Source organism: Ictidomys tridecemlineatus, chromosome 1 (genome assembly GCF_052094955.1).
Source record: "Ictidomys tridecemlineatus isolate mIctTri1 chromosome 1, mIctTri1.hap1, whole genome shotgun sequence".
NCBI classification, from domain to species: domain Eukaryota; kingdom Metazoa; phylum Chordata; class Mammalia; order Rodentia; family Sciuridae; genus Ictidomys; species Ictidomys tridecemlineatus.
Genome location: NC_135477.1, coordinates 46,545,252 through 46,570,884, shown reverse-complemented (window position 1 = coordinate 46,570,884; position 25,633 = coordinate 46,545,252). Strand labels below are relative to the sequence as shown.

The 25,633-nt window shown below is 38.9% G+C and overlaps 1 protein-coding gene across 15 annotated transcripts in view; it reads left to right on the top strand.

Annotated features, from left to right (window-relative positions):
- The window catches only part of Lrmda (leucine rich melanocyte differentiation associated), a 994,383-nt gene that overhangs the window by 650,120 nt on the left and 318,630 nt on the right, over nt 1–25,633 (top strand). The gene's annotated exons all lie outside the window — the stretch shown is intronic.

Genomic DNA, 25,633 nt, shown 5'->3' with positions numbered 1-25,633 from the left:
CATATCATTTATCATTCCTGTTTCAACCAAATCATATTTTAGTTTAAAAATGGTTTTTGCACATCATTGTACTATTTAGCCTGTTTCATAATTTCTTTTTCCACAAATGCCTGTTACATGCCACCTTCCTCCTTACACTCACACACCGTTGCCTTAAATATTCTGCATAAAGTACAACTTTAATTTGGTAGCCATGTTTTTAAGTCTGTCGACAGAAACTTTTCAATCATTTGCAGTTCATGTTCCAGTCTGTCAATACATGTGAAGCTGTGGTTTATCTATTTCTTTTTTAAATTTTTTTTGTAGTTGTAGATGGATAGATGGACAGAATGGGACAGAATGCCTTTACTTTGTTTATTTGTATATGGTGCTGAGGATCGAACCTAGTGCCTCACGAATGTTAGGCAAGTACTCTGCCACTGAGCTACAGCCCCAGCCTTGGTTTGTCTATTTCTTACAAAGAACCAGATGAGAACTTCCTTCTCATCTGGTTCTGTTTCCATATCTCTACTTCCAAAACATGATGGGCATCTTCATTTTTCTTAGCACAGAGAAGTAGACGAACTTAGGGAACCCAAGGAGACCTGACTGTCATGTCACTTAAAGTGCAAGTGTTATCATTCGCACAGCTATTAAGACAAACAAGCAGGTGACTAGTTTTCTTAGACCACATTGGGTCCTGGAGAAGCAACAGGCTTTTAAATTGCTCTATGGATGGTGTTGAGGAGGGACAATACCTCTCGGGGGATGGAGGCTCCTTCCAGTTCAAGTGTTGTTTGGAAAGGGGGATGATTGCAATGAATTTTCTTTTTGTGTCGTCTTTCAGAAAACAAGGGATTCTCCTCATGGTTTGGGTATAAGGTCTGTTCCAGTATGAACCAATCCACCCTGTAGGAGACCAGACTGTTCCACCCTAATACATGCCTCCTTAGCTTAAGGGTTATTTTAAACTAATTATTTTGAGAGACTGTGGCCACAGGAGAAGCTATGGAAACAGTAGAAGTTACTGTTTGCAAAGGAAATTTACATCTATAAAGGAAATCTCCGTTTGCTAGGGTGTCTCCTCTGGGTACCAGAAAGAGAAACAGGACTCTAACTCACTGGAGATTTATCCATGTTAAAGACCCCAGTTTAACTGCTCAGAATAAACCTTGCTTGAGTTAACCCCAACCTTGCCTGCAGACCTCTTCATTGCTTATCCCCCCTTCCCCAAACATCCTTTTTTGGGTTTCATTTGAAGAAGGTATTTAAGGCTGAACTCAAAGCTCTTTCACTGGCTATCTTCCATGCATACAAGAGGCATGCTGATTAATACACTTTTGTTGATTTTTTCCTTTTTAATCTTTTGTAACAGGGATCCATACCAACTCAAAACTATGAAGCTGGATTCAAAATTATTTTTTCTTCCCTACCTCCTTTGGGCAGCAACAGATTACTGAAAAGATCATTTCCAAAGCCTAGTTTTACTACTTTGAAATATGCCTCGTAATATATACTGGCAGCTATTATAGTACCTCCAGGTTGAGGACCTCTTTTAATGACTAAAGATCATCTGTAATTAACATACAGATTGTTGTAGAACAAATGAATGTAGATATTTATGTCGAGTCTGTATTCCTAAATAGGTTAAGTATTCCCCACCTGATGTGTCTCCTGCTATTAATTTGCTGAGTAAACACTCTTTTTATAGTTGAAAGATCAGTTTCATTTCAGCCTGATTATTCCAGCCATTCCAAATTAGATTTGTTCAAATTAATGAGACTTTATTAAATTAGAAAGGTGACCTGGATTGGAGATTATGGTCTTGTCACAAATCTCTGATATTGGACCTACATTCAGCTTATGAGCCCCTTTGTCCCTCAGCCCCAACACATAATTCCTTAGATTTGCAGATCAGAGTTTAACCTGCCTTTTGGTTTTTTGTTCTTTTGGTCATCAACCTGATTGTACACATCTGTCACCTAATTCTTCTTGGTCTTGTTTTAACCTAGTGCTTTGCCCTAGTGCTTTTGTGTCTGTTCTAACTTGTGCTGAATCTCCTGTGTGAACCACCAGTGCACCTGCGTGTGACCCTTGTGCCTGGATTCTACTCTTTCATTGAGCAAGTTTACTTTTCACCTTTGCTTTCCCCTAATGTAGATGATTTATCTTTCAATCGGTTTCAGGTGCATGAAATTGAATTAATCATACTTCTTGGTTTATGTCACACTGTCATCAGTTGGTTACTGGATAGACTTTTTTATTTAATATGTACATGTTATTTAATATTAATATATTGTTAATAGTGCAACAAATGAGCCATCCCAAGAACTAGTATATAGACAATGTTTTTCAATGTGTTCCTCCTCTGTAGAATCATTACTTTGAGTTTGTGTTTAACATGCCATTCCATATTTTAAAAGATTTTAGAACATGTTTATATGTCTGGATAATATGTTGCTTAGTTTTGTCTATTTTAAATTTTTATGAAAAGAAAGGATGTCATGCTGGATGTTTCCCCTTAGAGGTTGCTTTTTTCACTCAATGTCATGTTACTAGACTTCACCTACACTGACACAACTTCAAGTCATTCAATTCTGTTTCTGTATGTGGTTCCAAGGAGAAGATTGCTGCTTTGCATTGCTGGGTTCTTGGTCATATCATAGAAGAGAATTTAAGGCTGTGTCACGTATGAGAAGCAGACCAGATTTATTGGAACAGAGAAGATGCACACTCTAGACAGGGAGTGTGGGGGAACTTGGAGAGAGTGGGTGACTTCATCTTGGTCTGGGACTGAACTAGAGGTAGAATCGGGGTGGATCATGCCATTTCATTCCAGTTTTCCTTGCACTTAAGCATTGTCTTCACATGTTCTAATCATACTACCTCCCATCTGACATGTCTCATTAGCCTCTTAAATCTGCACCCAGGAGTGTGGGTCTTACTATTATAATAAGGCTGGATCATTTCTTAGTCATCACAGTCTTTTTAATGGCCATTCTCCCTAACGGGAGTTCCTCTAGGTGCCTACTGGTTATCTTGCAGTTTTGTTGCTTTTGTTTTTTTATCAGCCAATGAGCAAGCTGTGGGCACCAGGACATGGGCTGGGTTGCTCACAGGTCATTTGTGCTTCAATGTAATGGTTTATGGGCATTTCCCTTTTGAGATTCTGTGTTCTTTTGGTATCCCTAAATTCTTACCTTATTTTCAACGCTGTGTAATACTCTGTTATATTAACCTGCCACAGTTAAGTTTCCAGTAATTGGGCATGGTTTTGATTCCTAGGCTGTTGTTTATTTCGAACAGGGCTATGAGTTAGAATTTCTGTGGGAATAGTTTCTGGGTCTTTGACTATTTCCACCTTTAACTTTGGTAGAAAATGCCTATTTCCTAAAGAGTTATCCCAGTTTAATACTCCTACCAGCAAAGAGGAAAAATTCTGTGGTTATACATCTTCTCCAACACTTTTTATTGTTGGACATATCTTTTAACAAGTAAGTGGGAGGCTCTAAAGTGGTGTTCCCTAACATCTTGACTTGAATTTCCATTCAAGGGACTTTTTTCAGAACTGGAATTATATGTGTCCTTTGCACTAACAAATTGACAAATCATTTTAAAGCTATAAAATACAAGTTAAAAATACACCATCTACAATTTCTCAGTTAACACATTATTAAGGTACACTCTGAGGACAGAAGAAAAGTCATTCTTACAATGAAATAGAAAAAGCCTTGACCTTGGACTGGGTTGTTACTCAGTGGTAGAGAGCTTGCCTAGAATGTACAAGGCCCTGGGTTGAACCAGTCAGTACCTCGTCCTGGCTCTTTCAGTAATTCTTTCTTTGACTTCCTTGTAAACATGAATTTTTCAGTGTTTCTAATTACTTATCTGCTAATTAAAAGTTTTGATCAATAAAGTTATATTCTGGTCTAAGGTTTACCATTCGGTAAGTTGTGACTACCTCATTAACTCAGGTATTGAAGACATAGGGCATCCATTATTTCCTCATGTGATATTTCCAATACTTGGTAATATAGATGAAGAAATGATTAAATAAATAAAAGCCTATGAATTTTGGCAGGAATCTGCAGGGTAGAACTGTGAGGAGAATAAGAGGTTCATTGAGTCCATAATTATCTTACCCTAGCCTGCCTGAGAGCCTAAAACTCTCCAGGTATGTTTCATTGCTGGTTCCTGGAGACCTCCTGGTCTTTCACATTCCTCCATTAAAATGCAAATATCCCTGGAGGGTTGGGAAGAACCTCTAAGCTCATCATCACCTCAATCTTCCATGGGGATTAATTTATCAGATCCATCAGAGACCTGGCTGGAAACTGGCCCTGTGGGAAGGGGCACCTGGTGGATGGGGAAAGCCCTAGGAGAGAGAGGACATCTGTAAAGAGCAAGGTAGGGCATGTGTCCACAAGCCAGAAGGGCTCCTAGGGTTTGGCCGGTTGCTGCTCCCTGCTGGCTTGTATCTATCCAGCTCCTTAAAGCCCAGCTAGCCAGATACCCAGGTCTCCTGCTGTATCCTTGGGGGAAAGTTTGCTCTCATTACTGACTGGAGGAGAAAGTGTTCAAAGGCTGCCAACCAACAACGAACCCAGGATCCTGAGCCTGCAGATCACTCTGGAAAGGCCCTCGGCTCTCCACTCTTGATGGCAGATTCCTTTGGGTAAAGTTCTCTATCACAGAGCCCTGCGTCCTGGCCCAGTCTATAATGTGGCCATTTGGAGGCACAGACAAGCCCTGTCAAATGGCTTCAGCTGGGGCATTTGTGTTGGTATCTCATGTGCTTTGAGTGACATACAAACAGTTCTTTAGAAAGTGTCGGCTTGTGGCCCCGCCTCAGCAAGGGGGCCCTGAGAGTGTTGTCCCATGTGTTTGGGCTGCCTCTGTCACCCACACAAAAATGTCCCCTTCTCCTCCCCTGCTGGGCAACTCCCCCAAGAAGGTGTGTTTCTGCCTCAGCTGACCCTGGCCCCTTAGTATGTCAGAATGTTAATAAAACACTATGGCTGTCATAACACGAGGTTAAATGAAGTCTTCACAACCTGTCCGTTAAACCAACTTTTTTTTTTTTTTTTTTTTTGGTGTATCGCTTTCTCTCTGGATACATCTTGTCTCAGTTCAAGGGTAGCCGAGCTGTAGGCCTTTGTCTTTGCTCACTGTTGTGTCTAATTCCCCCCCTCATTCATTAATCATCCCTTTGCCTATTTATTCCGGTGGCAAGTATAGCGAACACACTTAGCGTCTGCTTTTGTTTTGGTGGCATCCTTTGTGAGGACCAAGGCAGAGCTAATTATTAACTGGGAAGTGACGTTAAAGCTCTTAGATCAACGCCAAATGCTGGATCCGAGACACAGTTTTGTTCTGACCTTCAAGAGCTTGCGGCCAAGCAACTGGGGCGGCTTTATTTAGCTGTGAATTTGGGGGAGTGATGCCAGCACTCAGATAATTAATAGAGGTGCTCCTTTAAATCCCGTCCAGGCAGCCGGTTCAGTGACCGTTGTGCATCTCTGGACAGCCAGCCAGGGCTTCCAGACCTCGCCAGCACAAGCAGGAACGGTGGCTTCAGAAATGGGGTCCCAGTGAGCATCTCCTACCTTTATGTTTTAATTTCCTGTAGTTTGAAGATCTTTATTGCAAGCACTTGACTTTTATACCCTGCCACCAAACTCTTATTTATTTATTTATTTTGCTCTTAAACACTTTGTGGTGCTAAATTTTTAGTTATGCCTCTTTCAGCTTTGAAAAAGATGCAGGGCTTGTGATTGTCACCTGTTCAGAAAGGTCTTCCCTGACCACAGGTGCTAAAGCAATTGCCTAAGCCCACAATAACTGCTCTCCCCCATGCAGAATCATTACCCCTGTGTCACCTGGCTTGATTTGCCCCTCTTGGAAATAGTTTTATTTATTCATGTATTTTCTTGTCTGTTTAACTACCAAAATGTAGGTCCCTAGCATTTAGCCTATAGATCATTGCCTAGCATGAACCAGAAGTCCGATAGATATTTCAATAGGTATCTTTAATGTGTGTAGGGAGGGAAAAGTTCTATTTCCCTCTCCCCGTCCATGGTTAATTGGCTGGAGCCCAATAGATCAGATTGACAAAAGCAGAAAAACAAAGAGAAGTTCATTCACGTGCATATGATGGTGTACCTGGGAGTGCTCAATGATGAGTGATTTAAAAAGGATGACTACAACTTGGGTCTATGGCACATCCTAAAAAAAGAACATTAAATTTTTAGAGAAATGACAATACAAAGAAAAAGGACTTTGAATTTTCTAGGGTATCAAATGATGGAAAGGTGAATACATGGGGAACTAGTGGAGGCTAGAGATACTTGGTAAAAATTTGTTAGGTAGATCCTTTGGGGACCACCTCTAGGCTGATAAGGGTTGACCTCAATGGATTGGCTTCTGTCCTTCCTCATGGAGAGGAGAGGGGGAATGCTTTTAAAAACGTAGGTCCTGCTGTTAGCAAATAGAAGGAGGGCAGAGACCTTTCCTTTGCCTGTTGTTGCCTTTGGGTCCAAATAATCAAAATGCCCGAGTGGCATATTTTGTGGTGCATATTCTGCTACCTTCAAGAGAGTCATTGAGGAAATGAGTGAATATGTGGAAACACTTTTCCATAGAGGTAACCATCTAATCATAGTTGCTAGATTCCCAAATCTACCTTCTGATAAACCATGTCTGTATGATAGGACCATCTTCTATCATCCTGGGACTCATGCTTTCTGTTCTACCATTTTTGTTCTAGAGGATCCATGCATATTTACATGGCTTGGTTAAAAAGACTCAAAAACCTGTGGCTTTGTTTTGGGGATGTCTACCTCGCCCCACTGACCTGCCCCTTACCTGTACATTATTATTATAATATCTCTGTGACATGTTTTAGATGGTTCTTCCCTTCATTGCTGAACTGTGGGGCTTTTCCCGTGGTAGCTGTGGTTTCCATCTGTTAAGTGGATCTGTTTGTGACTCTTCTATTTCACTGGTCTGTTTCCTATTGCTGAATCCAAACCATACACTTTTTGTTACAAAATACTCTTAATTGCAATCGTAATTATTCTTGACTACATGTAACAAGTTTTTGTATAAGTTAGAATAAATTCTTCTACTTTATTTTCAAGTGACTTGACTTTCCCTGGCTCTTTGATCTTTCATATAAAGCACTATTGAGGTTACAATTGGAATTACATTTTATCTATGGATCACACTGGGAAGATCAAATCTCTTTCCATCCATAAATATGGTATTTTTCCTTATTCAGTTTTTTTCAAGTGTACTATTTCTTATATTCATAGCATTTCACAACCATTACCACTGCCTAATTTTAGAACATTTTTATCACCCCAGCAAGAAACCCTGAATCCATTAGCAGTCACTCCCCATTCCTTCCTCCTCCCAGCACCTGATAACCACTAATTTATTTTCAGTCTTTATGGATTTGTCTGTTGTAGACATTGCATATAATCAGGATCATATAATATGTGGTCTTTCGTGTCTGGTTTCTTTCACTTAGCATAATGTTTCCAAGGTTCATCCATGTAGTAAAATATATCAGTACATCATTTCTTTTTATGGCTAAATAATTCTCCATTGTATGGATATGCTGTAGCATATTTATCTTGGATTTTGTTCTTCTTTAATGTTTAATTATTTTCTACTTAAGAATCTTCCATTTCTTCTGTTAACTTTATCACCAAGTATTTTTGTGAATCCTGTAAATCATGTACAGATTCTCCTTGATCTATGGTAGGGTTACATACTGGTAAAGTCACTATCAGTTGAAAATATCATAAGTTGAAAATGCAATTAATAAACCTGTTGAACATCCCAGCTTAGCAACATAATACACTGTAGAGTATAATTGTTTACCCTTGTGATTGCACAGCTGATGGAGAACTGCAGTTTGCCACCAGTGCCTGAAATCTCAAGAAAACAGTATACCTTATATTGCTAACTCTGGAAAGATAAAAATCCAAAATTGGATGTCCAGTGTCTGCTGAATGCATAGTACTTTCTCACCATCCTAAAGTCAGAAATTGTCACTGGAACCATCATAAGTTCAGGACTTTGTTAGTCAGCTTTCTGTTACTGTAACAAATGTCTGAGATAATCAACTTATAAAAAGAAAGGTTTATTTTAGCTCACAGTTTTGGAGGCTCCTGTCCATGATCAATTGGCCCTGATGCTTTGGGGCATACGGAGAGGCAGCACCACATGGCAGAAGTGTGTGGTGGACCGGAACTAAGCACCAGCCAGGAAGCAGGGGGAGAGACCAGAGTCTGAGACTTCCCTTTGAAGGCACAGCCTCACTTATCCATAGACCTCCCAGTGGGACTTGCTTCTTACAGTTTCCATCCCCTCCACCAACCTGGGGACCATGCCTTTAACACATAGGCCTTCAGGGGACATTCTAAATGTAAACTATAGCAAGGCCTTCTATATTTAGAATTGCCTTTTTAAAATTTCTTGCTGATATACAAAATAATTGACTTTTGTATTTTGATATTATATGCAACATCCTGACCTTTTATTTATTTAGTAATGTGGGTTTCTTGAGTTGGCATTATAATATCTATGAACCAGAGGCTCATTTCTTCCCTTCAAATCCTTGTAGTTTTTATTTATTTTTTATCACTTAGATTAGGACCTCTAGTGTAATATAAAATAGAAGTGGTGAGAGTGGACATTTTTTTAAAAAAAATTTGAGAGATAATTCACAGAAAATTTTTTTACAACATAAAAGTCCCCACTTAAAAATATCCAGTTAGTTGGTTTTTAGTGTATTTATAAGATTATACAACCATCATCACTATCTAATTCTTTATTATTTCCATTGTTCCCTCCCCAAAAATTAATGATCAATGATGTCTGTACTATTTCCCGTTACTCTCCATCTTCTCCTTCCTTTGGCCCCTGACAACCCTTAACCTACTTTCTGTGTCTATGGTTTTGACTATTCTAGATATTTATATAAATAGTTACAACATGTGTGGCTTCATTTGCCTAACAAATGTTTTAAAAGTTGATTTTTATTGTATTGTGTATCAGAACATTTTTCTTTTTATGGCTATAAATAATATTTCATTATATGGATGTAACATATTTTGTTTATCTGGTCATCAGTTGATGGACATTTTATGAATTTTCACTTTGGGGGTATTAATAATAATGCCTCCATGAACATTTTGTAAAAGTTTTTGTGTGAATGTATTCAATTCTCTGGAACACGTACTAGGAGTGGAATTTCCAGGCCATAAGGTAACTATGCTTACCTTCTTGAGGAACTATTACAAAAGCATCACTTGCCAACTAGGCATTTGTGTCAAGTTCTTGATTTGGAAAGGGGGTTGTATGATGGTGTAGTTTTTGAAGCTTAATATTTGTCAGGTAAATCTAGCTTCCATATAATCACGATATGTAAGTTCAAATAATATAGCGGTCTTCCTTAGAATGTGAAGATCAGTACCATTTTTTTTTTTCATCAAGAACTTAGTCCTGGGATGAAATCCTGCCAACAGACTTAGTGCTGCCTATACTTAGTCACCAAACTAGAAGCAAAGTAGATGCCTGTCATCACTTCTGTTCACTAGAGTCACTATTCCTGAGGCTCAGCTATCTCAGAGGCCCTAACTTATGTGCCAACCTCAAATGTTGAGAATGGCTATATGGACTGTTGTGTTTAGAAATTTTAAATTTATCTGATGTCACTGTGATTGATTAATGATGTCTGACACCCTCATAAAAAGGGAGAAAGTTAGCACATTCTTGTAGTGGACCCCTTCTCTCTCTGTTAGATTTGTTATATCTGATCCTTTTTTCATCAAATTCCTCCCTGGATATAACCCCTTGCCTTTTTTAGTCATTGTATTTGGCCATTTTTCTTTTGCAATGCTTAGTGCTGGGTCCTATCTCTTGCTGGAGACTTCCTGTTTAATACTTATGTGTCGGGAGGGAAAATCAGTCAAGCTTTGCTAAGATAAACACATGTCTTTGAGAACCTGGTGCCAGGTATCTGTTATGTTGTTAGACTACCTGTCAGACCAAATCCTCATACCTTATCTTCCCAAAGAGCTGGATTATAAGCATGGGCCACCACACCCAGCTACAACTGTGTTCTTAAAACAAAAAGTGATTGGTATTGGGTGTAGTTCATCTGGGAAGACTTCAAGAGAAAATAAAATGCCTTCGCCATCTGGGCTGAAAGAAAGTAACTCAGTCAGGAAGAGGATTAGGCAAGGTAAATGGCTATAACTGACTGCCTCCACCTACTTGGAAACACCAGGGGTATTGTGCTTAGGTAGTGGGGCCTGTTGGCTTACCATCTGAGCTGCTTCTCCTTGTTGGGTTCTGACGTCAAGTTTGCATTAAGCTCATGGGTGATGGAAACTCAGAGTTAAGCATTTCACTTCTCAGACCACTTCCTTCATGAACTAGACCCAGCTGAAGATCTTGAGGGAGATTCCATTATATTCCTATATTCCTCTTTGTCCTTTCAAACTGGCCTCATCTAAGACAAGTAGAAACAAGGGGGTAACCTGGCCGGGGGGGGGGGGGGCTTTGAGTTCTTTTGTCCTTGAGCGGCCCTGAACGCTCTACAGACTGCCCTTCTGATGGCCATGGAAGAGGGAGAGAGTTTTTGAGAACATTCAGAGACCAAGTCCAGACCTGGAGGTCCCTGAGCTTTGTCTTTTAGTTGTGGCATTAAATGAGAGTAATTAATTCAGATTCTCCACTATAGCCTTGACATGACATGGAGCATCAGTGGGGACTCTACAGCTTCATCTCTTACCATTCTTCCATGTGATCTTACATCCTAGGGACTTGGACTTACTCATTAAACGTTGGACCAACCATTTAACCTATCTCTCTTTTTCTTTTCCTGACCCCATTTCCTACTTCCTCCTGCTAATCCCCATTTTTATTTTCCTATGTAACACCTTCTCACCAGCCTTCAATGACCTCCCCTTTCCTATATTCTAATGGAAGGTCTAGACTCTATTGATGGTTTGCTATCTTCTACCTTGAATTATTATTTAAATTTGAGGCATTTATTCTATTTATTCATATTTAAGGCAAGGAAAACGTGTTCCTATGGGATTTAGTTTGTCTAAGAAGCTCAGAGCCTTGCAAAACCTTATGTCATCACCATTAAGACTACTAAAGATGTAACTATTTTTAATAAGTTGACTCAATGGATTGACTCACTGAATATCAGAGCTGTTGTCAGGAGAAAATTGTCAGAATTCTTATCCACTGTGGGTAGAGGTGCAACACTCAGACAATCAATTTAACAATAGTTGTATTCTTCCCAACAACCCAGCAACTTCCATACATAAAGAAACTTACATATATGCATAATGGAGCATTTATACAGATATCCACTGTGACATTGTTTTGTAAGAGTGATAAATTGAAAGTGAAATAAATGTTCAATAATAGGAAATTAGATTAAACTCAGTCTCGTCATGAGATGGAATTGTAGGCTGAGGTTAAAGTGGGTCAAAAGTCATAGAGCTGAAAGAAAATCACATGGTAAATAGCAGAGAATGTAAAATATATGCCATTTATTATTAAAATAGTGATCTTATTTATGGACAAACATGTCATAAACTTTAGAAATCATTTTGAAATAGATTAATCGGAAAATAATTTAGAAATTGATTTTCTTTTTTAATTTGAAAAATGTACTTTAAAGCAATTATACCAATATGAAACTGCCATCTATCATTCACGTTTTCAAATTTTCAACTTACATCAAGAGTTAGGCTTGGTGTGGTGACTAGGTTTAGACCTTTTTGGAAAAAAAAATTAAAAATTTATGAGCTCACATCTAATACCATTAGGAAAATGCAGATTAAATAGTGAGATACTATTGCACACCTATTAGAATTGCCAAAATCAGAACACTAACAACACCAAATGCTGGAACTCTCATTGCCTACTAGTAGAAAAAAAACAAACCAATGCAGCCATTTTGGAAAATAGGTGCATGGTTTTTTAACTAAACCTAACTTTTATCACATGACCCAACATTAGCATTTCTTGGTATTTAACCAAATGAATTGAAGACTCATGTCCACACTGAAACCTGTGCATGGATGTTTATAGCAATTTATTCATAACTGTCCAAACTGGGAAGAAACCAAAATGACCTTCAGTAGGTAAATGGACAAATACATTGTGGTACATCTATACAATGACTATTATTCAGTGCTATAAAGAAGTGAGCTGTAAAACCATGAAAAGTTGTAGAAGAAATGTAAATGTATGGTGCTAAGTGGAAGAGGCTTATCTGAAAAGGTGCATGATATATGATTTCAACTATATGTCAGACTGGAAAAGGCAAAACTAGATAGTAAAACAATCAATTCACAATAGCTAATTTGTGGAACCAACACAATCCTTCAGGAGTTGAATGGATAGGGAAACTATGGAACATTAATCAGCATTAAAAGAGAATAAATTCATGGCATTTGCAGATAAATGGATGAAGTTGGAGAATATAATGCTAGATGAAGTAAGCCAATCCCCAAAAAACAAAACTGAATGAATGTTTTCTTTGATATAAGGATGCTGACTCAAAATGGCGATTGGGGGGTTGGTGGAGGAATTTTAGATAGGGCAAAGGGGAGGGAGGGAAAAGGAGAGGATAGGAATGATGGTGAAGTGAGATAGACGTCATTACTCTCAGTACATATATGAAGACATAAATGGTGTGAAAATACTTTGTGTATAATCAGTGACTTGAAAAATTGTGCTCTGTATGTGTAATATGAAGTGAATTGCATTCTGCCATCATGTATAATGAAATAGAATAATTAAATAATAAAAAAATCAATGGCATCTAGAGGTTAAGAAAGAGGGAAGGATTGAGAAGGCAAAACTCAGGATTTTTAGGACTGGGAAATACTCTATAAGGGACTATAATGATCTACAAGCCATATAATGTATAGTATCAAAAATGATATGTTGGGCTGGGGATGTGGCCCAAGCAGTAGTGTGCTCACCTGGCATGCATGTGGCCCAGGTTCGATCCTCAGCACCACATACAAAGATGTTGTGTCCACTGATAACTAAAAAATAAATAATAAATATTTTAAAAATTCTCTCTCTCTCTCTCTCTCTCTCTCTCTCTCTCTCTCTCTCTCTCTCTTTAAAAAAATGATATGTATTCTAAAGAATTCAGGTGTCAGCATAGTTTCATCAATTTTTACAAATGCATCATTTTGGTGGGATACATCTTTAGTAGGGAGGCTATGTATATGTGGAGAATATATGGGAAATCTCTGGTCCTCTCCATTTTGCTATAAACTTAAAACTGCTCAAAGAAAACTCTTTTAAAAGAGAAAGCAAATATTAGAAAAATGTTAGGGTGGTGAAATCATTCACATGTTTTATCTTGTGTACTTTCTGGGCTTTAAATATTTCATAAGCAAGAAAAAATTTCTCAATAAAATTAAAAAGACGTTTTGAGATGACCAGGGAAATTTGAACACTGAATATTTGATGTCAGGAATTTGAAGGTACACACACACACACACACACACACACACACACACACACCCTTTATTTTGTGTATTTAGGTTTTTTAAATTTTTTTTTTATGTGGTGTTGGGGATTGAACTCGGTGCCTCATGTATGCCAGGCAAATCCTCTACCACTGAGCCACAACCCCAGCCCAGGAATTTGAAGTTTTTTAGATATGATAGTGTTGTGATTATATTTTTAAAATGCAGAATTCCTTATTCCTTAGAAACACCTAGAAGTATACATAGAAATTCTATGTCATCTGGGATTAGTTCAAAAGAATCTGCTTGAGGGAAGAGGGGAGTAGACATGGGTGGGTAGCAGAAATGAGATTAGCTGTGTGTTGACTTACGAATACCTGAGGGCTTAATGTACCACAGTGTATAATTGTGAATATGGATTTGTTTAAATGTTCTTTACCAAATAGATTTTTCTAAAACTGACCTTAAAAAATATAAAGGTCTTGAACCAATACTCCTCATCCAGTGCTCTTTACAGTATATCACACTGACACCATGATAGGTTGGACTCTCTCCATCCCTCGGAATAAGCAAGGGTAGATTTTGCTTAAAATCATTTTCCTATTGGAAAATTTCAGAGTGCTTTTTATATGTAAAAAGTAGCCTGCAGTTTGGGCATCATCAGTTCTAGCTGAGGTGTATCTAGATTTCTTTTTCTTTCCAAACATGCCAAAGCACCAGAGCTGTGTGATTGAGAGCCTGGGCCTGAAACAGCTGTAGGCAACGACCAGGGGTGGGAGGCCACTCATTCCAACTTTATGATGTCCCGAGAAACTGTTACCATAAGAGCAAAGACTCAAAAATAAACGAGAGATAACTGAGATAATGGAAAAAACAGAGAGAAACAAGACAACCCTCTCTACTCTGGCTTGAGAAATTTATTATGCCAAGGAAGATAAATTGGAGAAACATGAAAAGGGAAAGAGATCTTGTCTCTGACTCATGTATTTCTCTTTAAGTGAATGAGCAATAACACAGAAATAAAAGAGTTCAAAACAGAGCTGTGCGCTCAGCCAAAATCACGCTTCCTAATAATTTTCAACTTTTGGCACAAGCCTCACGCGTTGTACTTGAGCAGTTCTCTTGATTTTGAATTTATACATGTAATTCATCCCTGGTCAGAATGGAGCTGAGGAGCCAAGATCCATTTGCTGGTGGCAGATGAAAATGCTGGTCATGTGCTGAAGCCAGGCTTCCTGCTCCAGGTCAGACATGTCTGCACCATCCTCCTTTTAGACAGTTCTGAGAACAAACAAACTTTTGAAATCAATTGTTTGGCGCCATCTTGGCAAAGAAATCGCCACATGACATATTTTCTTTTCCTACCAGGCTGTTGGGTATTAGAGTCCAAGACAGTGAAACTAAAATGCATTGAAACAAATGATAAAGGACAGAAGGGGGTCACTGATTAGGCCAAGGGTGTATAAGTGTCCAGCTGTCCTTCCTGCCCTGTCTTTTAACAGAACAGAGGAGGGTAAAGGGTAACCAGATAGGACTAGTGGTGGCGCCTAAGAAAATGGAAGCAAAAGAAGAGCCGTTGTTGTTGCTTATTCCATTCAGTGAATAAAACATGGAGAAAACTAGATTCCAGTGCATTCTGTGTTTAACTAGCGGTGGAGGCTTAGCCTAATTTCCATAGAACAAACTTTTTTAGAATATAAAACAATATTCTTCAACAACCACATTTATAGTTTTTGTTCACCATTACTTACTCTTGACTTCTGAATTACCCCAGTTGACAGGTCACTTCTGCCAGTTACATGTGGTTTTCCTTGAAGTTCAAAGTTATAATCCCAAATGTGAGTCAATTCTTCACATTATTTGTGTGTTTGTAGATTGTGTGGAGGCATTGATATTGTGGGATACAATTAAATTATGATAAGAAGCTGCTTTCAAAAGATTATAAAATTTTTCTTTCTTTAAGAAGGTCAGTGGGCTAGGTATGTAGAAAGGAGAGAGAGAAGGGGAAAGATTGCCACAGAGTCAGGAAAAAATTTTCCAATCCTCAATCTACTATTTACTGAAATGTAAATTTTTGTCAATTTATTTAACAGGCCTCTTTGGCTCTCAGGTTGTTTATGTAGAAATGCAGACAATAATATCTGGGTTATTGAATAGTTTAAGATTATAGATAATGGCTTAATTTTCAAAAAGAGAATAAAAGGGAAAGATATATAGATATATTTTTAAATGAGAAATCTCCCCCACCCCAAGCAAATTATGTTCATAGTTCTGTTGTTAAAATTCCAGGTTTGAGTTCTAAAAAAAAAAGTTCAGAAAACAACAAAATGTAGATCCCTAGTCCCGAACAAATACATGAGAAATTATGTGAATATCATTAAAATGTGAACTTCTTGTGACAACAGTGACATTATTGGAGCATAAGTGGCATCTCAGTCAGCATGTCCTTGTAACTATATCAAAGAAAGACAGTTGTAGCTTTGTTCTCTGTGTGACCCGCTTGGGGTTTGGCTGCTTGTTGATGGATATTATCATTTTTAATGTCAGTAAATAATGTGATGTCAGATAAATGACCTGTTTCCTTTCTGTGGTACAAAGCTCATTTATCTTTAGGAAGCTTGAGCAAGTGGAGAAATCTGAGCAGGACCAAGTGTTTCCGACTGTGCAGGATGGGAAATATTTTATTAATCGTACTTAATGTGAGTCCCAGGCAGCAGAGTTCAATTCTAAATGTACTTCTGGTAAATCAATGAAAGCACATGCATTTACCATCGGCTGTCTTCTACTGATTGGAGAGAAACGAGGTAAACATCTTTTCAACTTTGAAGAAAGAGATGCTCCTCATAAAACATTACTATGCAGCTGTATAGAAAGCATAGTAATGCAGATCTGTAGGCAGATCTTTGAATTATAAAATTTTTGATTTCTGGGCTACAGTTTCTAGTTCCTTCTTAATATGATCATTGAAAAGCCTATATTTTTTATTTTTTAGGACAAATCTGACAGAGTCATTATCTTTTTTTCAAACTATATTGTTAGTTAAAGCCACAACAATGTCAAGACTTAGTGAAAACAAAAGGAGAATAATTTGCTTTCTTGGAAACCTACATGTAGGGTGAAAAATATCCAGTTCAGTTTTTCTTAATATAGTGAAAATCATTTGTGGACATTTCCTTAAAGTTTTTTAGGGCCTTTCATGGAATCTTGGCCTAGGTTGGAAGTGTCTTTAGATATCATTTAATGCAAATGTCTGAGGGTTTTTTGTTTGTTTTCCAATGGGAACTCAGAAGTAATAAGTTTGCTCTGAGTCACAAAGTGAGTTTGCAGTGTAGGAGACTGAGCACAAGATTTTGTGTCTCTACTACTGTTTTATCAGATATTGAAATATCCACTCATGATTTTTTTATTAGAAATCTGTTTGACAATTTTGTAGTCTTTCCCCCTCTAATCCCATCATTATAGAGTTGGCCAGAATGGCATGGTGGATCTTTTATTGCAGCAAGTAATGTCTAGAAAGATCATCTGTCCACCTGGTGTTATAAAATGAGGGTCAGCAAAATATAGCCCATGGGCTGAATGTGACTTGTAGCCTGTTTATGTACATCTGAGCTAAGGATGGTTTTTACATTTTTAAAAGGTTACTGAAAAGGGGAAAAAAAATGAATATGTGAAACATGTTCTGAGGAGTACACATGGCCTGCAAACCTAAGGTATTTAGTATCTGGCTTTTGCTGTGTTTTAGTATATTCCGAGGCTCAATGACCTTCTTTGTACATCCCACAAGACTTTTTTGTTTTTTAATGTTTTTTAAATGATTATCATAGATTTCAGGGAATTCAGTTTTAAAAGGTGCCTGTCTGGGGCCAACTTTAGGAGGGAGGAACTTTTCATTCTCAGTAGGGATCCACCTGCTTTATGAATTATAAATGAAGTCCTGGGCTGAAATGTGGGCAAATCTGTCTCTTTCTTTTTCCTCAGAACTTTTGCTGACTTTTTAGCCACAGGAGTTTGAATTATATAATTTCTCACTAAAACCACATCTATTTCCTGAACCGCCTCAAAATAGGTTTGAGCTCCAGGAAAGTCTGGTTACAGAGTTCATCCACAGCCTGAGTGGGAACCCATCTGAGTTCCACTGCATTTTCCACGTGGCCTGGGAAGCCAAGCCCAGTGTTGGTACAGAAGATGAGGCTTGGGGACAGAATTATGGCCTTAGTCCTGTGTCTTCTGTTTCCAGTGCTGAGTGATAGCCACTTTCAACTTCTTTGTTGTGACTGTTTTGAACAACTTTGCTCAATTATAAGCATTGTTCTGGAACTTGGTAACATTGGAGAGGGTATTTGGCAGTTTGTTTGAATCTAGTACTGAGTTTAAACTTTAGGCAGTTTGATGGTGAAGACAGCAATTAAAAAAAAAATGATCACGGTAGGGGTACAGCAACATAATCTGTTCCTAACAATATTTCTTAATGGGGTCCTCTTTTTTTAAAGGTTTTATTTGGCCTGGTGTTGAAATACAACATTAGAAAAAAATTTTAAGAAAGGATAGGAAACAATTTTTAAGGAGTACTTATAATGTATACTTTATGGTAATCATATATATTTCTAAAATTTTTCAGTTTAATCAGATCTGCTTTCAGAGCTCTCTTCCACATACTTTTTTGCTTCATATTTTTAAAATTAAACCTCGTTTTTTTTATTGGCTTTGGAATTTTGAAACACACATGCATTCCATGAAACCTACTGTTTCTTTTTAGATGTAATAAATAAAACAAAACAGAAGCAAACTGAAATTATAAAAGCAGCCATTATACTGATACTTCATGGATTGTGGATAACAAGGTAGGGAAGAAAGAAAAAAAAAAATCCCGGGAATAGAAAGGTAACATAGTATGGAAGCCATATTCTAGAGAGTTAAGGACTATTGCTAATCAGTCTCTGACTCCATAGGGCAGCTCCTTCCAGCCTGGTAATTCTAAAATTATTGGTAGGGAAATTTGGTGCAGGCACTATAATCAGATCGAATCTGTCACGGATAGGATTCATTAACATAAAACTGGATCTTGTTGCTACAACTAACCATTCCTCACTGTTTTCAGTTCCCAGAATAATCCATCTGACAGGAATATTGACATTTCTGTCGGAAGCCATTCTGTTCTTCATTCAGTGAGGAAAACTTCCTCAGGTAGTCTTTTAGCCAGTGGTCTTCAGAGCCTCTGAAATATGGTTTCTCATAGATGACAGTGCCTTTTCCTGCTCCTCTCCTGTCAGGTCTTTTCTCTCCCACTGTAGAAACAGTCCTTCTGTTATGGCAGGTGGTGCCAGGGCAAATGGCTAAATAACTGAGACCCTACTTTAGTATTTCTGGGAAAAAGAAACTGAGGCTGTCTTAAGACAGTGGTCATCTGGGAAGATTTAGAAGCAAGGCTGGGTTCATCTTTGTGGCAGACCCATGTGGAGGTCTAATCAGAGCCAGAAGTTTCTCTGGGATCTTCAAAGACAGTAAGCTCAAGCTTCTATCAAGTTCAAGGTTCTCAGGAGTTTAGAAGTTAGTTAAAAAAAAAAAAAAGAAAGTGTGTATGTGTGTGTGTGTGTGTGTGTGTGTATACACAATCTATATATATACATATCTATCTATATATATATATATATTCTAGTTTGTTTAGTAGAAATAGTAAACTTCGACAAATGATATGTGTGTGATAAGATGCCCCTTGGGTAGGACAATTCATTATGTGAAGCCACCCCAAGATTCTAAGAGATTGAGCTTCTCTTTCCTGTATACTAATCCTTAGAATTTTTCGGTCACTTCTAGTTAAAATAAAGGAAGCCAGCCAGCCAGCTAGCCTCTGGTTTAAAGCTGCTGGCCTTCCTCCCTACACAAGAGTCATTTTTGCTAATGAAATTTCTATAATCTGTACCACAAAATATCCAAAGAGGAAACTGAGAGGTAAAGACATCTGGTTGTTGGACTATAGACTTTAAACCATTTGTTTGGAAGATTCTGGACCCTATGCTAGACCTCAGCAGAGATTGGTACTAAAGAGGTAAGAACAGCCCCCTTGCCAACAAGTTCAGGAGTGTATAGACTAGCCTGGTCAAAAGTGTTTTAGACTTAGAGAAACTCAGAATTTGAAGAAAACTAAAACTAATTTGTCAAAACGTTCCTCACAGACGAAGGATGCCTTTGCAGACCTGTACAACAAGATATAGCCATAGGCCTATCTTTGTGTGGGGGCCAGAGATTCAGGGAAAGTTCCTGCAGATTCTTGTGTTGGACCTCTTATGATGGAGATATGGTAAATTTGTTTGTAGTCAATTTTGGTTAATTAGTTATGAGTCACGTTACTGGAGTTTAGTTTATGCTTCTACCAATGACTAGTTGTGCGACTTTGAATAAGTTTCTTTACTTCTCTGGGCGTGCCTCAGTTTACTATAAAGCAGAGATGATATTACCATGAGTGTCACAAGATATTAGTGCCATTGATGAGAAATTACATATGTTGTGGAGCACCTGATAAATTTACAATAAATACTAGCTATTTTTAGTATTTGTACTAAATCTAGGACTGAATTGTTTTGTTTCATAGTATATTTGCTCTAGATCATAAAATGAATTTACTGTATAGGAGACCAAACACAAAGACTTCATGACTTCACTTGAGGTTTTAAAACTGTTTAAAACTCCTTGTCCCTAAGTTTCTGGTAGAATTAGAAAAGTAGCCTAGCTCTCCTGTTGTTCTTGACTTTTAGATGATGCTGCCTTTGGGGCTTTCAAAAAGGAAAAGTGAAGAGGCCTCCATCCTCCTGCTTCCTAAAAGTAGTCAGGCAGGGCCTCAGAGAAACTTGTCACACTCACCGACATGGCCAGTCCCTCTACTGCCCACTGCTCTTGTCTTCATTTCCATACTGGAGCAAAACGAACAAGAAGGACTTGAAACATAACCACAAGCAGGGACTTCTGGAGACGCTGGTGACCTTGAAGAAGACACTTTCTCACAGGGCGTGCAACCAGTCTCTCAAGTCAGTACATCGTTAAAAGAGGGCAGGGGGCTTCTAATCCAGGCCACAGCATAGCAGCAACTAGATTTACCCTCCTGCCTTACACAAATGAAACCAGATAATAGGAAACAATGGTTTTCAAACATGGGACATGGATTCCTAAGAGGAGAGCAAAGAGGGCAAGTCCTACAATTGCCCAGCCTGCCAGGTAAAGAGCATACCCTGGCAGCAGTGCCAAGACGGCAAATTTGATCAGAATCGCTGGTCTCCTTGAGCTGAGAATTAGGGGAGGCCAGACTACTCAGTGGAAATTACCAAAGAGGAGAGAGCTGCTTTGGGAGAAGCCTCCAGAGATCTCCATTAAGGGTTACATTTGTCCTCGGATGCATGCTTACTGATCAAAACATGCTGTGAGAACCTACTAGAAGCCTAGGAAAGAACCACTCAAAGGAGCAGGTGGAGCAACCCTTGGCATTCACACAAGCCCAGAAGTGCTCTTCCTACCAGTTCCCACCACTCTGTTGGGATGCTCAGAGGGTTGCCCCAGTAGGAAGCCAAGTTATAGACCACTCTGGTCAGAGCTAACAATACTTAATCACAAGCCTCCAAAGGACCGAATTGTTCACAAGGACCTTAACTGTGTCCCAGAAAGAAAACCCTCGAGAATATTGAAATGCATAACCTCTCGTGAGCAAAACCTACCCCCTGCAAGATCAAATTTACAATCTCTGGCATCCAAAGACATACAGGAAATACAGCCCAGTATAGGGATTAAAAGTTCTTTTGATCAGTAGACACACACTGGTATGGTTTGGATGTGAGGTGTCCCCCAAAAGTTCATGTGTGAGATAATGCAAGAAGGTTCAGAGGGGAAATGATTGGGTTGTGAAAGTCTCACCCCAGTCGGTGATTAATCCCTTGATAGGGATTAACTGAGGGTAACTGAAGTGGCAGGGTGTGGCTGGAGGAAGTGAAAATTGGGGGGCATGGCTTTGGGATATATATTTGTATCTGGCAAGTGGAGACCTCTCTCTGCTTCCTGATCATCAATTGAGCTGCTTCCCTCTGCCACAATCTTCCACCATGATGTCCTCCCTCACCTTGAGCCCCGGGGAATAGAGCCTGCTCTCTATGGACTGAGATCTCTGAAATCGTGAGCCCTCAAATAAACTTTTCCTCCTCTACAATTGTTCTGGTCAGATCCTTTAGTCACAGCAGGGAAAAATCTGACTGATACACAGACACAGATGATAGAATTAGTAGACAAAGAGATTAAACTAGTTACTATATCTATATAACTATATTCCTTATGTTTCAGACCAAGAGAAAAAAAGGTTAAGAAGATAGATTTTAAAAAAGGTACAAGGAGTCAGAACCAAAGCAAACTTCTAATGTTGCAAACTGCAGCATCAAGATGAAAAGAACACTGCATTGAATTAACAGCAAATGAGACAATAGTGGAAGAAAAGATTAGTGAATGTGAAGATGTGACAATAGGAACCATACCAAATGAGTCAGGGGGGGAAAAAAGAAAATCACAGAAGAAAATGAGTGGAGAAAATGAGCTATAGGACAACTTGAGGCAGATAATTATGCTTGTTTTAGAGTTCCAAAGTTATCAGAGGAGAGGAGACAGTGAAATCAAAAAAATGAAAGAGAAGAGGGAAGCAAAAGAGAACGTCAATGAAAACAAAACCATTATTTATTTGGTAATAATGAAAAATTAATAAATTCTCTCCAGACTGAGGAGAAAGACAAGGAGGAAGTGCAGGTGGCTAATATTAGGAACCAAAGAGTAAATGTCCCTCGTGTTAAGATGTGGGTAGGAGACATCATGCATCACTTTATGCCAGTAAACTTGACTGCTTTGATGAAATAGAAGAAAATCTCTCAAAGACACAAATATCAAAGTGCTGTCAAGAAGAAATAGGTAAATTCAAGGGCCACGTGTCATTCTTGAAAATGGCATTTATAGTTAAGAATCTTCTCAAAGAAAATTCCAAATTTAAGATGACTTCACTGGTTAATTCTACCAAACATTAAATGAAGAACTAATTCTAATTCTTCACACACGTTTCCAGAAAATTGAAGAGGGGCAAGCATTTTCCTATCCATGCTATGTGTCGGCACTCTGGACCAATATCTCTTGAGAACAAAGATGCAAAAATTCTTTAAAGAATTTTTTGCAAACCAAATCCAACAATATATAGAAATAATAAGGCATCACGAGCCCGTGGAGTGAGTTCTGGTAGTGCAGCTATGTGAACATTCTAAATGTGGCCAGAGATCCTTGGGTGAAAGGAAAACATTGTTCTTCATCTCCTCTTATTCTTACAAAGCATTGGGCTTTCCTTCTGATGATGAAGGGTAAAGAAAGTTCAGGTCCTTGGTTATCTGCTCATGCCCTAAACAGAACCCTGTTCCTATGGCTTCTCACTTGGCATCTATAGGGGAGCAGCAGTCTGAAACCCTTCAACCCTCAGCAAATACGTGAGACTTAGAACTAATGGAAAGAGCTTGGGTGTAGGGATCCTAGATATCTTGGTTCAAATCCAGGCTTCATCATTTATTAGACAAATTAATATGTCGAGCCTTAGAGATATTATGAGGATTCCGATTGTTCTGAGACCTAGAGGTAAAATACAGGAAGCATTTGGCAAACCAGTTGATATGGTGGGATAGTTCATTGGGCTGAGACACTATAGCATGAAGGTTGAGACTGATGACTCTGGATGAAGGCAACTTGGATTCCACCACCAACTCTGCTACATTTCTAGTCATGAGAACTTACCTAGTTTCCTAGTCTTGAAATAGGGTTAAATAGTACTAACTACCCCGAAAGAGTTGTGTGAGGTTCCTTTGAGTTATACTTGACTCTATGGCTCTCGGAACAATGCTTGACACCCTTCGGAGTAAGTGCTCAGTTTGCATTAGCTATTAATGTTTCTTTAGCCACTAGTATTGCCACTGTTGTTCTTGACAGGCCATATAAGATTCTGCTATCCTAATAAGAAGTAGTTCTATTCTAACAAAGATTCACAAACCTGGACGAGGACACCAGGTAAGAGTCATCGAGACCCGGGGTGTGCTTAACATCCAGGTTTTCATTTGGTGCCTTTGAACAAAGACCTGCCCAGACTGAACAGGAGAGGTGAACAGGCACACCTGGGGGAGGTGACGCCTTGGAGCGACAGGAGCAGGACAGGCCCTAACAATAATCTATCTCAGAGATGAGAATATTTTGTTGGAGATGAGCGTGGTGTCAGTTCTTCTTGAATGGTAACGGCATACAGTGTGAATGGAGACCTGGGCTATAATTGAGAACCATGTGGCCCTGTCAGCAGGTGATGACACCTGAATGACAGTGTGACAGGGAGCAAAAACAGGGCCACAGCTAGCCTCTCTGTCTGCCACAGTGATGTGCACTGTACAGATCTCTCCCCAACCAGGAAGGAGCTGGGCCTGGGGAGGCCTGCCAGACCCTGGGCTGCATGCTACCAATTTCTTTCAGCATTTCGCCATTCATAGCCTCTTGCTATTAAGCAGACAGAACAGCTCATATCCTGTGGACAGATGATAGATATGTCATATCTCTGAAAAATTGTTTGTCTTCCACAGGTGTATGGGCTTCCTTCTGAAGCAGACAGGTCACATGACACTTTTCAACACTCTCTTCTATACCAGCTTGGCATCCAGCGTCTATCAAAAGGGAAATCTTTCACATGCAATTATGGCAGAAAATAAAGGTGATGAAGTGTTGTGTACCAAGAAGGGATGAGATCAAAGGGTGGTAATGAAAACTGATTACACTAGAAGGGCAGCTTCAACTCCAGAAGTTGTGTGGGACTGTTTAGGGCCTGACGCTGCTTGGAGGCAGACACACAGGCATCTCCGGTGTACGTGCAGAAAGAGCGGCTGCAGATGAATCATGAGCCCTGATTTCTTAGAATAATGAGTAGCTGGGGCTGCATCAGAGTGATGTTAAGGTTCCTCTTTCCCAATGTATTATCTTCTAACATCATCCATTCCTTGGCACCATTTTGGACCACCAAGAGTCCAGTTTTCACTGAAGGAGCCTGATGACATTGTCCATAGCACAGAGCCTGGGCACCCAAAGACCTTATTTATTTTTCTTATTGGACTCTTGGTGGTCCAGGGAAAAAGCAGAGCCTGTTCACATGTATGGGTGATGTGGCTACTTGTCATCGGGCCCTTCACAGCAATGCTGCGTGCCCAACTTGGCATTACACTTTCTAATTGGGGAAGAATTTCTCTTCCTGCCAAGTACATTTCCTAGCAACAGCTATCATCTTAAAAATATACATCACATGGTAACATTTCAAATCCCAGAAAATGGCTCGTCTAGGTCAACGTAGCAGAGCTTTTAGATTTTATAGGCAATCCCTTGCTTTAGAATACCATAGGAAGAGTTGACCACTTTCAACTAATTGTGGGCAAACCATTTTGAATTTTTTTTTTGAAAAGAAACAACTCATAATTATAGATTAATTAAAATATAGTTGTGTTAGTTCAGTAATGGTGACTACAGTAATTCAAAGGAAGCTGAGTTTTGTCAAATGTGTTCCAGAGTTCTTGCTTTAATGAAAAATTAAGTGTAGTTTATCAATTATAATAAATAGTTGCTCAATCACTTGAAAATGACTCATTTTTATAAGCTGCTTTTTAAAAAAATATTGAGTAGACTGGGAACTCTTTTGCCCCTTTTGGAAAGATAATTGAGTTTCACAATAATAAGGCCTCTATTAATGCGGCTGAGAGACTAGACAAAGGTAGCCAGCACTTGTTGAATGTCTGCTGTTTAACTTAATCCTAACAAAAAACTGTTTACTGGAGATGATATAACCATTTTTGATATGAGAAAACAAAGGAAGTAAGTTGATTGGGTTTATTCGATGGCTTTGTTAGAGGTGGTGTTGAATTCTTGCTTTGTCTATTCTTGAAATTGGCATCCTGCTACTTTCCCTCTCCCACACTGTCTTGCTCACTTTGGCTGTTGGTCTTGGGTTGTCTCTCCCTACCCAGAAGCTGTTGGTCTTGTACACACAGACTCAGAAGCTCCTATCTTCTGTTAGTAACTGTAATGGAATTTCTCTGATTGAAAGGTCA